This window comes from Syngnathus scovelli, chromosome 8 (assembly GCF_024217435.2).
Source record: "Syngnathus scovelli strain Florida chromosome 8, RoL_Ssco_1.2, whole genome shotgun sequence".
Classification (NCBI taxonomy): domain Eukaryota; kingdom Metazoa; phylum Chordata; class Actinopteri; order Syngnathiformes; family Syngnathidae; genus Syngnathus; species Syngnathus scovelli.
This window is the reverse complement of record NC_090854.1, coordinates 18,007,687-18,024,537: the sequence shown is the minus strand read 5'-3', so window position 1 is coordinate 18,024,537 and position 16,851 is coordinate 18,007,687. Positions and strand designations below refer to the sequence as shown.

Here is a 16,851-nt window from a genome sequence, read left to right as displayed (position 1 = left end):
CCAATGAGAGCAACCAAGTATCCAAAATCAATGTCTTCAATGACGGCCGGGCAATCAATAGTTGGAGTAGGCAACGAGAAGGGCGCCCTTCGCATTGCCCATCGACGATCGCAAAATTTTGTCTGGAGGACACGATAACATCGGGGTGAGACGCAAAATGGCAGCCCGACATCAGCTACGAGAAATACTTCCGAGTATCATCTGGAAGTTTTCATCTGAATTTGGACAAAAGCACAACAAAACAGCTTCCGTTGATCTCTTGGGGGGGGCAGGTTGTGTCCGTCCGTTCCTGCATTGTCACACTCCAGTTTCCTCCGGAGATGCCTGACTGAATACTTGAGAAACGCTGCCAGGTCATCTTTTCCAAACGGCCTCTTGGGTGTCACTTGGAAATGGATGGCCGAGGGCGCCGCTTTCGCAAAATGTTCTTTTCGTCTGCCAAAGGGGACGTCTTGTGCTTTTGCTTCAATCGAAGCAACATTAAAGCCTCAGATGGGCAATTTCTTCTGAAATCTCCCTTTGTAATCATTTTTTTTGGTTAGCTCCATATAGTTGGTGTCAGGTCCGGCCCGATAGCAAAGGTGACGCGGGCCTCCTTGTCCTCGGCGAGCTTCTGCGGCGGCTCGTCCGCCTGTCACTTAGGCCTGGCGCCCGAGGCGCTCTTGTCAGCCGGTTATTGCAAAGTGCCGCTGCTAGCTCACTCATTAAGCGTGTCCATTTTCACTGAGCGAGATGTATGACCCTGACGACCGCAACATGGCTGCTATGCTACCTTCACTTTTTTACTTCTTTGAGGGTCGATCTGGTGACATTTCTTCACACCTTACGTATCTTCACACTTCCCGTTCATGCACGCCAAGCTGTCATGGTGTCGACGGCATTCAATTAGTATTTATTTTTTTATATTTTCATTATTTTATATTTTTATATTTGTCAGGGTCAAAGGCACATTTGGAATGGCTGTTTATTTTGAAATCTAATCTTGTCAGGATGCTTACGGACATGATGAAGGGTTTTGGTTCAAGGTTAGTCTGCCAACCTTTGTGAATACACGATGATCGCTTTTAGAGGTGCGAGAGTGGCTACACGCAAAGAGGACAGGCTGTCATTTCTCTTTGACCTCAAGGTCCACACCCTCCTCCTCCCCTCCTCCCCCTCCTCCTCCGTTGACGAATAAAACCATCCATGACAATGAAGGAGTTGTTTTAAATTGGTGAAAAGCGGAGAGAGGAGAGGGAGAGAGAGGCCCTCGGCATCCTTCAGTCCGGCCCCTAAACGGTTCTGTCAGGAGAATGGAAAAAGCCTTCAATCATGTTCAACGTAACAGATGCGGACACAGACACGGCACACACGCAAGCGTGCACACGTCGCTTTGAGCCATCTCCTCGGAATGCTTGCAAATGAGCAAATTACAGAAGAGCGGCCGTATTGACTGACGCGCTTTCAAAGCGGACGGGGCGCTAGCATATTTGGCTGGATGGGCGGATTAGCGTGCTTTTTGTCGCATTGGACGTCGATATGAGCTTTGGCTCGCAAATGGCGGCCATTCCAATGTTTATGGCAGCCACGCGCCGATATCGAGCGCCCGGGAATTGCGGAGCAACTGGGCTTACGTACTGGACGGAAACATTATCGGAAGATTGCTTGTGGGAAGATGGAATATAAATAGCGACTAAAATCTTAAACATTCATTTTTCCTGACAATTCAAGCTAGTGGTTGGCTCACCTGTCGCTGGTTGCTCTTTTTTATTAACGTGATGAAGCTGGCGTTTGTAAGCAAGCCGATTGAAGCGTTTAACCTCCATTGGCCCGACGCTGATCCGACCGGTCAGGCGGGTTCACCCACCGCTCAAGTCTCGTCAGCGCTTGTCAAGCCTCCGAGCGGGAGGGAGCCTTTATTTATTCCCAGCTCCGGCGGCATCCTCAAATGTCCCCGTCTCTCCGCGTCAAGCTCAAAAGACACTCCGGGCGTCGGGTGAGGTGGAGCAGAATGCCCATGTCGGTTGGCTCCAGGTCATGCCAACGCTCGGGCATGCCGGCTACCTTAGTGGCTCCGCTCCTTTTTTTCCCGTCACTGCGATTGTGTTTGATTTCCGTCTCACGTGGTTAATGATATTGTGAAGACGCAGTGCTTATGTTGGGTCGGGCTGGGCCACCAGGCAGTGCACTGATATATTCACAGAGGCTTTTAAATACTGGATCGGGTTTGACTTGAAGGTGATCCTGTTTTTATTTTTATTCCCGTGCTATAAGGGCGCCGTCGTGAAAAGGCATTTGTTAGCGTGCGCTGGCTAAAGGTCCACGCTAATTCCAGCTCTGAGCGGGCAAACGCGCACAATATATTCTCGCAGATCTCGGCGACCTTCTGGCCTCGCATCAGTATGCAAACGACGGGCGGACGGCCGCAAAAGTTGACGGAGTGCTCAATAAATATTCACTTTACAGCGGCATGAAGGCATAATCAGAGCGAGATTGCGATGGGAGTGCGGCTATGCGGGGGAGATGGAGGAAATGGTATTGTTTATTCCACAGAAAAAAAAAAACTGAACAATCAGACGCCTCTGTGATCCACCCGCTGAATATGCATTCACATTTGCGCTGATTTAAAATGGACACCACTGAGCACCGAGTGAAGTAATTAAGCCTTTTCCTACTTGGCTTCTTTTTTTTTGACAGCAGGTGAGGAGGTCAGCTGAGTGCGCTTGATATTTCGCAGCGCAACACATTTGAAAGTGAATTCATACAAAGGGGGAAGGAACGTCAAACATCTGCTCAAAACAACATTTGGTCGTTGGGTTGAGCCCAGTTTGACGTGGCCTCCCTTAAAAGCATCACACGTTCCGAAATGAGGGCCATCCCGCACTGATCAAACATTTACTGTTTAATCGGCGCTGGCGGTGCCTAAAAGCGGGTTCGAAGCGAGGAGAGCAAATCCAGCAGTCACCTCCATGGAGGTCGTCGCGAGCTCTGTCACAAGCCGCAATTTCCCATTATGCCCCCGACATTCAAAGTCACGCACGTGCGCCCACGCTGGCGCCAGCGTGGTCTGTCAATGTCATTTTGCCATTTCAAAGTCCATCTTTTCATTTGAAATCTGCCCCTCTGTCCCTCGTCTGGCGCGGTGACAGATGCAGGTGCGGCCGTTGATCCGAGGTGACGGGCGGCCTCGGGGCCGCTTGGCTCCACGCCGACCGGACGGGGGAGCGGGCAAAATTGGCTCCCAGGTGGCGCGAACTCCAGGGTGGGTCAATTTCAATTTCGGTATGTCATGAAATCGTTTGCCGCCGGAGCCAGAAGAAAAGAGGAGGGGCCGTGATATGTGTGGCGCTTCAACACAAGCGGACGTGTGATGTTGACAAATTGGATGTGTTAAATCGTGTCTACTTCCTAATGGCGTCTATTTTGGGATTTCAAACCTTTGCGAGGTGATCTGTTCAAGAACGGCACCGCTAGGGGGCAGTGTAATGCATATACGTGTATAGACCCAAAGAAGAATTGTAAAAATTCAAACAGATGGCAATACTAGAGTTCTTAACCCGTCTGTTGTTTTTCATTGCGTGTTAGCATTAAGCTAGCCGAATGATTGCCGCCGAGCTGCATATCGCATTCATTTGCAGTCCGTCACGAATATTCATTCAATTCTCATGCCAAAGTGCATTTGTGTTTTCTATTCAGCACAGCTTTTTTTTCGTCGTATCGTAAATTGATCCTTTTGAATGAAATTATTCATTGCGTGTGGGAGCAAAAGACATTGAAATGTGCTGCTTTATTGGATGAAAACAAGAGTGCAGTCAATGTGTCGCAGACTTAACTGCCTGCATTGACGGCCGTGGGGGGTCTTCCACTTAATACGAAGCGTCTCTCACTCACACACACACACACACACCTTAGCTCCCTCCCTCCCTCCCTCCCTCCCTCCATCTGCTGTGCTGCACATATTGCCAAAATGCAGACAACTGTGAGCACCTTTGTGACTTGAGGAGCGCCATCTGCATCTGCTAATGGCGATGTGGTGGGAGGCGATGTGCTGCTAAATAACTACGCTGCCCAACTTGACAACCCGCCGCCCAAAAGATGAAGCTTCGGCGCTCACCCGCTTCACTCGACCGTGCGGAAACTCTCGCGTACGACCGGCCCGCCGCATTTCAAACGTGCTCGTCGACCACGAACGAAATGGATTTTATTACACGGGCCGGGTGTAAGCCGCAGAGTTATGAGGCCCACGTTGTCTTCTGGCACCTTGGATTAGTCCTCCGCCAATGGCAGGGCAGCACCTCTAAACGAAAAAACATTCACAGTCACGTTCACATCAAAATGTGTCACCTCCAACGTTTGATCTTTTCATTGTTTATCTTTTAATAGCATCTCAACGCGTGTTGGACAATTACTACTGCGGCACACGTTCATGTTTAGTTTTGATGCAATGGAGGCAAGATGACAAATCTCCTCCAGCCCAGGAGAATTTGCCTTGATCATTGGCATCAATTTGCGACAGATTCAGATGCAGAATTAATCTCTAAACACAGATTAGCGTGACATGTTTTGACAGCCCTCTTGGCAACTGAAAGCTGAGTTGAGGTTATCTAGTAAAGCCAAGACATTAATAACAGCGGCGCATCAAGGCGTGTTTACCATGCCATGAAAAGCCGCACGGCTTTGAAAGGACGTGTCGGGAGTCGCACAAATCAAAAGGAACGGACGCAACGTTCTTGGCTGTGTTAATGATGACGTACGCAAAGTCCAAGACATGACTCCAGGGGCCCGCTTTGCTAAAATGAGACCTCATTTCAGTGAGTTTTCATATTTTTTCTTCGACATGTTTGTTTTGATTTTATTTTATTGACGGAAATGATAGCCATCATTGATAACGTTAGCTAGCAAAGCCAAGTCGAGTTTATTTATTCATTCAAACAGCCCTTAATCGACTCATATCTGGCAGAACTTGTACATCGGGGTGGGGTCATTCCTCTCCAGAGGGAGCAGCATTTCCTGCTAGCTTGTATGTCGACCAGTCCCGAGCGTCTCGTCGCTCATCTCACCCGCTTTACTTTTTGACTACAAAGAGCTACGAACGTTATCCGCGGTTTCCAAACACAAAAACTCGGGCAAATAGATTTTCTTCTTCTGGAAACGAGGATGCAACAGAAGTCGGCCTGTGATGTTAGTGACACCAAATAAAATGCCAAACGCTTCTCACTGAAAATTAATCCCGAGCAAACTGGCTTTTTACCAAATGCATCGCGCAATACGGCAAGTCTTCATCCGTAGTGGATTTATCGACCGCCAAATAAACAAAAAGAGGGACGAGTTATTCCCTCGCCTTCAAAACAGCTTGTAATCCAATTTGGCATGAAAGTCTCAACGACGTATTATATGCCACTGTTGGACCCTCTCGGTATAAATACAACAAGCTGTTGAAGAATACAGAAGTGGCCATGAATGTGCCCCGCCGTGGAGCCTTCTTCCACATATCATCAATCCGACACGGACGCGGCGAAAAGAATGAAATCCCTCAGATTGAAGTACGTCGAGCACGTGACTGAGGCCAGCCGGCACCCCTCGCCGTTATATGAGCACGACCGCAACTCTTTGCCCGTCAGATTGTTTTCACCTCTACCCGTCAGTCGAGGCCAGGCGCTCCCCCCCGCCTGACCCGGGTGTCAAGCAGCGAGACGCGCAGATTGCCGCCACGCATAAATATCAGCTCGGCGGTGACGCCGGCGCGCCAATTAGCGGTACGTCGAGACGAGGGTCCGCGTGCACCACCCGAGCGTTACGGCAATTAGTTGCTCGACACACACCCCGGAGGGGGGGCTTTGTCTACCGCCAGCCGCTTCCGGGAAACATCCTAACAATCGCAGATTACGTTATGTCCTTGTTTTACCTCTTGCGCTTCGACGCTTACCTCGGTCATTTCTGGGAAATTCCAAATCTTTTGCCCGAAAATGTAGGTCAGCAGAAAAGGCCTCGCCCATCTTGACCTCCAAAAAAGAGCTGCTCGCTTTTCCTAATAGTCATGTCAGTCTCCCATTATACCTTTTGTAAGTCAGTCAACAAAATCTGCAAAGCCTTGTTCCTGCTAATGGGAGTTACTGGGGCATGTTGTGCTTGTAAAGCCCCCCTGGCTTAAGCCAACGACGGAGCCGCACCTCCACCTCCACCTCCTCCTCCTCCTGCCCGTACTTACCGCTGGCCATCCGTCCACCAAAGTCACCCGAGGCTTGTGAAATCCACAATTGCGTAGCCACTTACGACCCACAACAGAGTCGCCTTGGACCCGAGGCGATCAACAAGGGGACGGACGCCTCCGCCGAAGCGTGGCGACTTCATTAACGCCGGTACATTAACTGCAAATCCGGGCAGACGCTCCCCGCTCGCCACCCGCCTCCCAGGTCTTCATCCGGACTATCAGGAGAGGCTCAAGCAGAGGGTCAATCTGCAATAAAAGGCATCCGTTTTCACGGGCTGGAGACCTCCCACACTCCTCTCTAAGTCATTAACTTCACCCTTTCCTGGTGGACACAGCGGCTATTCACTGAGCTCCCGTAATCCCTTGCATTGCCTTCACCTGACCTTCATACGCCCGTGAAAAGATGGAAAATGTATGCTTGGGGAAAAAACAAAGCGCATGCTGAAAATGGATGACAAAGATCTAGGCCAGATTGGATGACCCTTTAACCCGTTGTGTGCGGGTGAAATGTTTGTCTGCTAGTGCATACATTAGCAAATTAAGTATTGTGAGCTAGTCACGATAGCTGGTGAAAATATAATACAATGATAGAATATATAAGTAATATAATATAATCAAATATAATACACACCCGTGCTTTACTTGCACTACCTGAAAGTACTGCAAGTAACCTTGTGTGGAGTGATGTCATATCTGTCAGGGGATTCAGTTGTGTGCTCTGTGATTGACTTGCAGCCGGTCCAGTGTGTCACCTGCTTCTCTCGCCAATTGTCAGCCGGGTTAGGCCCCCCCCCCCCCCAATTCCCTCCCACCCATCCACGGCACTGGTGAACCTCATGAGGATAAGTGCTAAAACATCATATAGTGTACAGTATACTTACTCCCCGTATAGGCTTGATGGCGAGTGAAAATGTCAAGCATTTTCTCCTCAGTATGAAAATAATAAGTGGTAATAATTTATGAATGCGAATCTTGGCTGGCATTTGCTACTGCACTACCTACTTATGTTCTGCTATCATTTGAATTGGATGTCAGACTGCACATTTGGTCTTTGTGTGTTGATAACACAAAGGCGCGGCGGACCGGAGAGAGCTCGGTTTATTTTTATACTTCCCATGGGTAGGGGAAAAAAAAGGCCATCATGGGTTGAAAACGTGGAAAGAGAATGAAATAGCAATTCAGTTACAGGTAAATATGGACGTCCTGCAATGTGGAGTCCCCGCGGAGACAACATAGCACTTTGACTTGCATTTGCACTGTTCACCTTGCGTTCACACACACAGACAAACGGATACTAGGCATTAGTGAAAAGGTGAGTGCTCTCGTCATGCGTGTGCTTGGATTGTTTGTGTGTTGTGAAAACATAGCGCAATGTTTTCCAAACATTCTGACCTGAAAAGAATTTGTTGAAAACATCAAATATGAATTAAGTGGAGGGCGCTTTAATGAATTCAACTCTTTAATGTGCACTGCAGCACACCAACGACGGGTCCATGAAAAGAACCACTGCGCCCTCTATAGGCCAAGATGGAAACATACTGTGATCTGCTCTTAGAGGAGTTTTTAGTCTTGGCAGTTATGCACTATTTTTTTTTTTTTTTTTCTTGAGGGGGGGGTGTCATAATAGCCGTAACGGTATCCTACCCCACTAACTCTCTCCACCGTAACCCAAAGTACTTAGTCTCAGCCTATCTTACCTGAGTGTGTTCTGTAGGTTGTAGGTGAGCAGCACTTTCCGTTCCCGCCTAACGCTTTGTAATGCAACGCTGTCAAACGTGTGCTGTGGCTATCTACTGCTTTCATCACAACGCAACACTTGCCAGCGGGGTCGCTCTCAGATTGAAATGGCAGCAGCAACCCTCAGGGAGTCACAAGTGGTAGAAGGTGAGGGGCTTAATGGATCCGGCGGAAGACGGAGAGCCCTTTGATTGATCACAACGATGCGGATATCCACCAGGCACGCCGGGCAAGTTGGACAATAGCTCACTTTGACGGCTATTTTTCAGACTCAGCATTTTAGTAAAGTTGACCACAAATGTCCCATTTTACCATCAAGTGGTCATTCTCCAAAGGCTATGGAGCGACTTGGGCTAACGTACGAAATCCATTTGAAGATAGCCGTGAGCGGGATTGCTTGTTTGTGGCCTGCGACTGACAAGCAACCGGTCGAGGGTGTCCCCCGTCCCCCCCCTCCACCCGTTCCTCTCGCTAAAAGTTCATTTCAACTCACCCGTAACGTCAATGAGAGCAAAACGGAGGCTTGGAAATGTGAAAAGCGGGCCGAAACACGGCGCAAAAGCTTCAGTCGACGCGGTGACAAGTCCCATTGTTCCTTGGCCATCTGAGCTCAACATCTGTTGTTGCAAATGTAAACAGCTCGTGTTAAATGGTGTTGCCTCTTTCTTTTTGCCCGCCCGCCCGCCCTCTGCGCTGATATCTGTATTCCGAGATAGCATCTTGCGCAGCCGAGCGCTTTGCAGTGCTGGCACGTCAGCCCCGCCGCTGTCATCCCAAGTTATAGAGTACCGCAAGCGGCTTTCAGGCTGCTGAGTGGAAGTAAATGAGCATAAATTCCATCCCATTATAACTCAGCGCGCCTTCCAGATGATGTTCAAGATGTTGCTTTAAGTTACCTCAACGACAGAGTTTTGCAGTGAGACAATGTGGCTGCTCAATAAATCGCCAAAGGTGGAGCCTGGCAAACGTCTTTGTGGCGGGTGAGCGAGCGAGCGAGGGAGGGTTCAACAACCCGGCCTTCTTATATATATATATAAACAAACAAGACGAATGGTGTTTAAAATGACATCAGAGGCTTGTATTCTTTCTTTCTTTCTTTCTTTCCTCTACTCAACAAAGAGACCGTGGTGTCAAGAATGGCATCGGGAACACGAAATTCTCGCCCGTTCCCCGTTTGCAGCTGAAGTGGATCCTTTGCCATGGCACTTTGGGCGAGAAACGCTCGAGCGATAATTCTTGAGCTTTCGGCTATTTTGCCAGAAGCGTGTCGCAGGTACACCGAAGATGTATTTCGTCTCTTAATTGAGCATTTATCATCTTGAAAAACGTTACCAGCGGGGTAAGTAGACAACAACGGGAAAGAATAAGTGAGGTGGGAAAAAAAGTGTCATAGCAAACTATTATGGCCACCATTATGTTATCTGAAGGTCCAGCCGTCACGGCGGTCTTGTTAACCACCCGCTGGATGCACAAATGGGCACTTTGTCAGACACCGAGGCACAGCGGCAGCTCCGATTGTTTTCTCACACCTAGCCAAGGAGATTCGGCCATCAAACGGCTTCCGGGGCTCTCGGAAAAGTTCACATTTGCATTTTGGATATCAGAAGGCCACAGCTCCCCTCCTCCGAGGCTGCGAGGCGGCCTGAAATTCGCCCGCACCAAAGATCAGACGCTTGGCATGCAACTTGAACACAAAGCAGTGAAACCAGACGGGCAGTAGGCTCTCTATAATGCCTTTGATTTCATTAGCGTGTTCGTTGATACAGTCGTTGTCTTCGTGAAAGGTTATTTTAATTTTATGTTAGCCATCTGTCTGGGATTGGGGCTTGGTTGATCAGATTCAGCTTTGGAATGCACCCAAAATGGCTGCTTAGAAACAAAATGGCCGACTTCCCGTTCAATTAATGGCACAGAGACGTTTCCCTGCGTCCTGTTATGATGTTGATACTCGTTAGGCTAAAGCTGAAGAATCACAGCCGATCAATATGTTTTACTGCAATTGAAAAAGAAAAATCCAAGACCTATGGGAGGCGGTGACGGATGGTAGGAACCCGCATACACGGGTCACCGACATGAAGCGTCAGCCTTAATGGTTCCGGATGAAGGATAAATGCACTCCAGGGCTGGCCTCAGTCAAGTGACGGAGAAAGATTTTTCAAAGTGAGATTGCAATTCTCTTTTTGACAGTAGTATGTAGCAGAAGTCTGTTAAATGCCGTCATCAACTGAGCGTGATGGAACTGCTTTCCGAGATGCTCTTTTATCAATTCTAAAAAAGACTAGCTTCACACTGCGGGCCCAAATCGTTTTTTTTTTTTTTATTGAAAGAATGTGAGTCAAATGCAACTTGGAACAAAATGTTTGTGTTAGTGGACTTGGGGGGAAATTTGGAGCTAATGTGAAATGAATCTGATTTCAATCAAGAAGTGGGCTGTACTACTGAATTTTAGATCTGCGAGTCAGAAAGAAACGTCTGTTGAGCTTTTTCGGCAAATAAAGCCAGAGCCCGCTCTTCCTTTTGCTCCTTTCATCGTTTCGGCATTTCACTCAGCGTTTTATTCGGCGCTCTCCCCAAAGATGAAACGGCCAAAGAATGAAATATGGCAGGACTCGGTCGGTAAAGACAGGTGGCTCATTATCATCTCATCAACAACCGAGATTTTCATTTTTGACGTCTCCCTTTGAAAATTCTTGCCGTGCGTAATTAGGGACTAGGACAGCGCTGGAAAAATCCTAATGATGCATTTTGACTTTGTTCTATTTCCCTTTCTCACGAGGTAAAAGGTTGGGAAATTTTGCAAAAGGCTCTTGAGAGAATGCAAAATGTCACCAAGAAAAGGCCGGCTAATTGGAGTAGCTAATTGGATGGAAACAAATGAGGAGGGATTGAGTTGGAGACAAACAAAATGGCGGAGAATGTTGCTCGGAGCAATTTGCAGCGTATTTGGTCTTGGAAAAGTGAGGCTACAGTCACGAGTCGTGCTCTTGACTGCCATCCGTGAGAAATCTGTTGACTGTTGGGCTCTTCGACGTCCGTCACGGCAATAAGAGCCATATCTAATATGGCTGTGTCATAACATTTGTTTTCTTGACATGCCGCTCGTTAGAGCGAGCGGGGGGACCGCTCTTTGCCGGCCCCGGTAACGAGCGGGATGCGTCACCAAACGACATTAGCGTGCTATGGATGCCAGCCGTTCGCCATTCATCCCGCCGTCGCTCGGGTGCACTTGTCGTGACCTCCCGAGAGCGCGGCCGGGGCCAATAAGGACCACTTGGAATGATCTATTCTCACAATTTCAACCATTTTACATTTAAGCGTTTGAGCTGCTCCGGGGAGGAAACGACATTTTGCCATCAAATACGGTTTGAAACGCATTTGCCTTCAGCTCCACCGTTCGCTCGGGAAATGCTTTCCGCGGCAGATTTTTGGGAAGCTCCGAGAAAAGCGGAAAAAAATAGATACCTATTTGTTTGGTTGGAGAAAAGACGATCGAAACTACGGGTGTCAAACTCAAGGCCCGGGGGCCAGATACATCATTTTCTGTGGCCCGCAAAGACAAATTATGCATCAAATTTACGTATGTCGTGACTAAAATTGCAAATTGTGTTGCCAGATTTTCTGTCCACCCATCAAATATTAAAACAAAAAAACGAGAAGTAAATGTGCTTTGGTGAGCTGCCTATTTCCCAAATGCGAGCTCATTTGCATGAAAGAGTCTGTTTGACCTCGCAGAGTCAATTCTGGCATTGTGGTGGAAACACCAAAAAAATGAATGCCAGTAATTGTTGTTTTTATCTCATTCTTTCCATTTCTGGTAACACTTAGTGATTTGAATGTTGTTTTGCCCTCCTGTGGTAAACAGCATCTGCTAATATTTCCAAGATTCTACTGGGATGAATACGCAAGCGAGCGTGCGCGGGCGGGCGGGCGGACGCGAGAGCAACAAAGACTCGCTTGCAAATTGTTTGAGATTGGACCGCATCAGAGCAGCTGATTAATGGCCACGCTAAAACTCTTAATGGTCCCATTAGCGCCTTGGTCAACTGGGAGACGTCGACCAAAAGTTCAAAAGAAATAAAAAAGAGAGAGAGAGAGAGAGAGCGGCTTTCGGTGGGGATTGAAGCCGGAGAAAATGAAGTCTCCAGACAGCGCCTTGCGTTGCATTATGGGATGTCCTGGTTACCGTGCGCCGCCAGACATTAATCAAAGCCCGGCGGCCCTCCGTGCCCCCGCAATCTCGCCCCTCCCCTCCGCCTCGGCAAGAGATTCATTGGCATTCATTATCCATCGATTGTAGCTTTTTCTCTGTAATCGCCTGTCTCCAGTCATATCTGGGCCTCCTAGGAGATCATTATTTGGAGACGGGAGCAGAAATCCTAATGGCGGGGGATGGCCGAGCGGGGCGATGATCAACTGCAAAAACCTTGTTGCCCAAAGAAATCATTTACCTTTACGGCTCGGACGTTTTTATAAGGCGCTAACCACGTTGAGGATTGATCGGGGAGGCGAGCGGCCCATTGGCTGCTTTTTATTGCCATTCCGGAGCCGTTTGTCGGGACCACTCGGGGTCAGGGAATCCTTTTCACGTGATATCTATCTTATCTAAACGTACCCCCCATCATCGTAACGAACTTGTGAACGAATTAGGTTGCATTTTACCGGCGTAAAGTCATATTCATTTAAGATCAAGTCTTACGAGTTGAGTCGTTTGAGTGCTAAAATGCCACACGGGGGAATTCCAAAGTAAAGTTCTGAGAATCAAGTTGTATTTTCCATGTCCGAATGATACCTGAAGCAAAATAGAAAAAGAAAAACTCCGTACGAGAGTTTTTGAAGGACAATTGAACACAGCGGCAGATGCTGGGGGAAAAAAAAAAAAGTAGCTCTGCTCTGGGAAGTGGCATAAATAATGATAATGTTTCATTTATTCACCCATAATAAGGTGATTGTTCCAGAGTGCACTTTGCTCTTGGCTTCATTTTCACCTTATTCCACCAACAGTGCCAGATGCGGAACGAATATTACAACATCCCCGCCAGTGTCGTGATTCAAGTTGCCGTGCCGGCGTTAACTAGCGTCACTCAAGGGGAAGGCCTCGTTACATTGCGCAGTGAAGGATTGCATAGCATTTGAGGTGTGACACAGCCAAAGGCAGCTGCGGGCCAAATAAGCGTGACAATGTTGCCGCCGTCGCCGCTTTCTACCCAGGCTTGGTGGAAAAATGAGGCCGGACGGGCGGGTTCATTTTTAAATAAGGACGACTTGTCACAGAGTGCACGCGTGGGAAAATAAATGAGCTTCATAAAAGTTATAACGTCTGTTTATTTACATTAGGAATTGCTGCAGTTTTACTGATTCCATAAGTACAAGCCTGATAAACTTGCTTTCACGCGGGCATTTTTTTAAATAATCACAGACAGATGATTACAATGCAAATGATAAACATATCCAGGGAAAGCAATTACTCCTCCCTACCTTCGCTTTGAGCCAATTAAAAGCTCTGCCAGGACTGGGAGGTATCGTCACATTCATCTGACGTTCCTGCTGCGTCATTAACTCATTTCTACACGTATGGATGGATGGATGGATGGATGGATGGATGGATGGATGGATGGATGGATAGATGGATAGATGGATAGATGGATAGATGGATAGATAGATAGATAGATAGATAGATAGATAGATAGATAGATAGATAGATAGATAGATAGATAGATAGATAGATAGATAGATAGATAGATAGATAGATAGATAGATAGATAGATAGATAGATAGATGCGTACGGGAATCCCGGCCGTTAGGCGTTAATTTATTGGCATGAACCCATTTGCAGTTATAAAGCATCGCGGCATTTGGCAATAAAAGCATTGCATAGCCAGGGATAATCTATTTTGCAGTAATTTAATACATTCATAGGCGGCAAATGATGAAATATGGCGGAGGCAGGACGGGCAAAGCGTATTACGCAGGCCCTGGGTGGCGATTTGTTGCCTAATGAAGCCATTAACCTCACACTACCAAATCTGATGCTGGCAAAAATAATAGCTTCATTAGTGCAAGGAATTGGATTGAAGTGTGTTTCTGTTGGGAAGCAAGCGGAACGCGTATTATTATGTTCAATGTGGCGCAAGGCCTCCCCGGGCACAAACGTACAGAAATGATCAAATTTGCTTTGTTTACATCTCCTATTGTATTTGTAAGGAATCGATGCCGCACCTACAATCATTCATCGTGCTTGAAAATATTGATCGATATAATGGACTTTGGCATCCAAGTTTAGGGAAATTATCATCGGCATTCTTTTAAAGCACCGGCTAAACTAACAAGCGTTTGCGCCTGTGGTTCATTTAAATGTTGTCATTGTTGATCGTAAGTCGCTATTTTAATTCTGTCAACTGTCATCGGGTTCCGCCTCCAGCCGCGGATGAAAACCTGCAAAATAAAAGATGATATGTCCTTCGGTGTCAGTCTCCAGCCACAATGATGGACGAGATTTTTGGAAGTATACATGTGCAGACATCAAATTGCTGTTAATGTTTTTTTCCAAAAGTGCTCCTTCAATCATGTCAGCCTTGGGAAGAGCCTTTAAATAAAAGTTTATGATTTGAATGCCCACTATGGCCTTCCCGGCCTCATTTCGCCAGCAAGCCAACCTCATTAAAGAATAGATCTCATCGCTAAACCAACTTGTCCATTGACCCACCCGCGGAAGTCATCCATCTCGTGTTAACTCACTTGCTCACCCTTACTTTCATTGTGTGTCTCTTCCCTTTAGGTCAAAAACAATGTTATTGTCATTTTAATGTCACATTTTATTTCTGTACTTTGTTTTTAGATGTCTTTTGTTCTTTTGTTGTTGGTTTTAAAAACAAAGTGATTTAAAAAAAAAAATACATACTCCCCTTTAAGTAGCAAAGAAAATTATTTGTACTTCCCGACTGGTCGTTACCATGACAACGTACAGATAATGGCGCTTTTTTTTGGTGAAGGCGTGTGTGTTTGTCATATTTTACAATCTTTTGATGTTTACAAGGGGAAATGTAATTAACTTTAACAACGTTGTACAATAGCCTCTTTATCTTTTGTGGTTGTCAGAAATTAAGGTTGCGGCGTGGAATGAAATATTTAGCCAGCTTGCTCTTGTTGTATTCTGCGTTGCATGATTTATTCATACACGTGGCCCGAAATGGTTGCACGGCGGGCGCGCAGAAGGCAGCCAGCCCCCGAAGGCCTGAAGCAAGTGGGTTAGCGCCACGCTATCTTTCTGCCTTGCTCTATTCACCAGAGACGCACTCAAGCTATTCTTTGTCAAACTTAATGTATAATAAATAAAGTACATCTCTATCAGGAATTCTCATTTATCAAACTCAAGTTTTCTTATTCCGCCGCCACATGACTAATAAAGCGGCAACGCTCCAATCCGAGCAAGTCATCCATTACTCAGCATGGAAACAATTGAACGTTGGTTGGAATGACTTTTTTTTTTCTCTCCACTCTGTGGCCTTTACCTAAATTCCATTCAGTTTTTTTTTTTTCAAGGTACGTAGGTCCAACTGCAAATTGTTCCCGCCATTCAGTGGCAGAGAAAAGATTTGGGTGGGTTGACTTACTTTGCACTCACACATTCCACGTGATTAGGCTTTGACTCTTATTATATAACGCGAAGCCTCTTGTGTATTGTCTAGCCAGGGGGGGTGCAAACAGCAACCGTCGTCGAGACCCCCGGCATGCTCTCACGAAGACCTTTTTGCACAAGGAGCACTTGAACTTTTAAAAGAAACCTCCCGCGAATATCCCCTCAACTTAGTTCTAATAAAACTCAAAGCCGGCGCTCTAAATGTCATCCGACATTATTAGATCATCTGAAGCGCGCTGTCGCGCTTGAGGACTTTTTCTTTCTTTTATCCGGTCGTGACAAAGCAAAGTGGCCCGAGGCGGAAGCCGTAGAAGCGGCTCTTCTGGGCCATTATGCAAATCTCATTGTTTTTACTACTCCTTTGGCCCCACTCAACTCATGATGACTGTTTTCTTCATGATAAATGTATAATTAGGCAAGAAACGTGTGTATTATTGATCGAATGATGCAATTTCATTATTATTGTATGAAAATGTTCAGCGATAAGATGTCACCGTTGAACGATCATGTGCTTAAATATGAGACACTTGCAACATATCAAGATTACGGCAGAAAAAATGCACTTTATTGTTACCCGTTCATCTTGGATGCCGCCTTATAATGGGGGCTGATTTAAAACTGAAGTTACCTTGCAACAAAATGCGTACGGTGTCTGGAATTGAGTCAAACCAAAATGGCCGACTTCCTGTTGGAGTCAAAGTTCATCGAGACGATCGGCACTAGATACTAAATGCACGGTCTGCTGGCTCAAACTCGGAATGCTAAATTGCTGGGAAGATGAACGCGCACAGAAAATCAGCACCATCCGTATTTGAGGTGCTCACAGCTAAAGTCAGTTGTTCATATCCTAACAAGGAACGCAAAATCATTTCACGCAGTATTAACTGACGAATTGCTCAGTGCGGCGCGTGTCAATCCATTGATTACTTGGATATAGCACATCATGAGTCCAAAGTAAACAAAAGGACCACTCATGGAGCTACTGATGGAAAAATCGATACAAACTGTGCTCGGTCATTCTTGCGTTATGTGAGAATACTTGAATATTTTTGCACATGTTTAGCTTTACACTTGTTATTCCCATGTCTCCCAATGCTGACGTGCATATAATGAAAGGGGCTAATTTCTGATTGTTGTTGTTGTCTTCATTGTTGTTTTATATCAGTATTTGCAAGTGAAAACTTAAAAGTGTCTGTTGACACACAAAATGTTTAAAATGTCTAATTTTGTACCTGCAACACACAAAATGAAATTAAGACCACGTTATTGATGTAACGTGTGCACCAAA

General features: G+C 46.5%; 1 protein-coding gene across 1 annotated transcript in view; it reads left to right on the top strand.

Moving 5' to 3' along the window:
* Nucleotides 1–16,851, top strand: part of slc39a10 (solute carrier family 39 member 10) — a 48,532-nt gene that overhangs the window by 18,062 nt on the left and 13,619 nt on the right. The window lies entirely within an intron of this gene.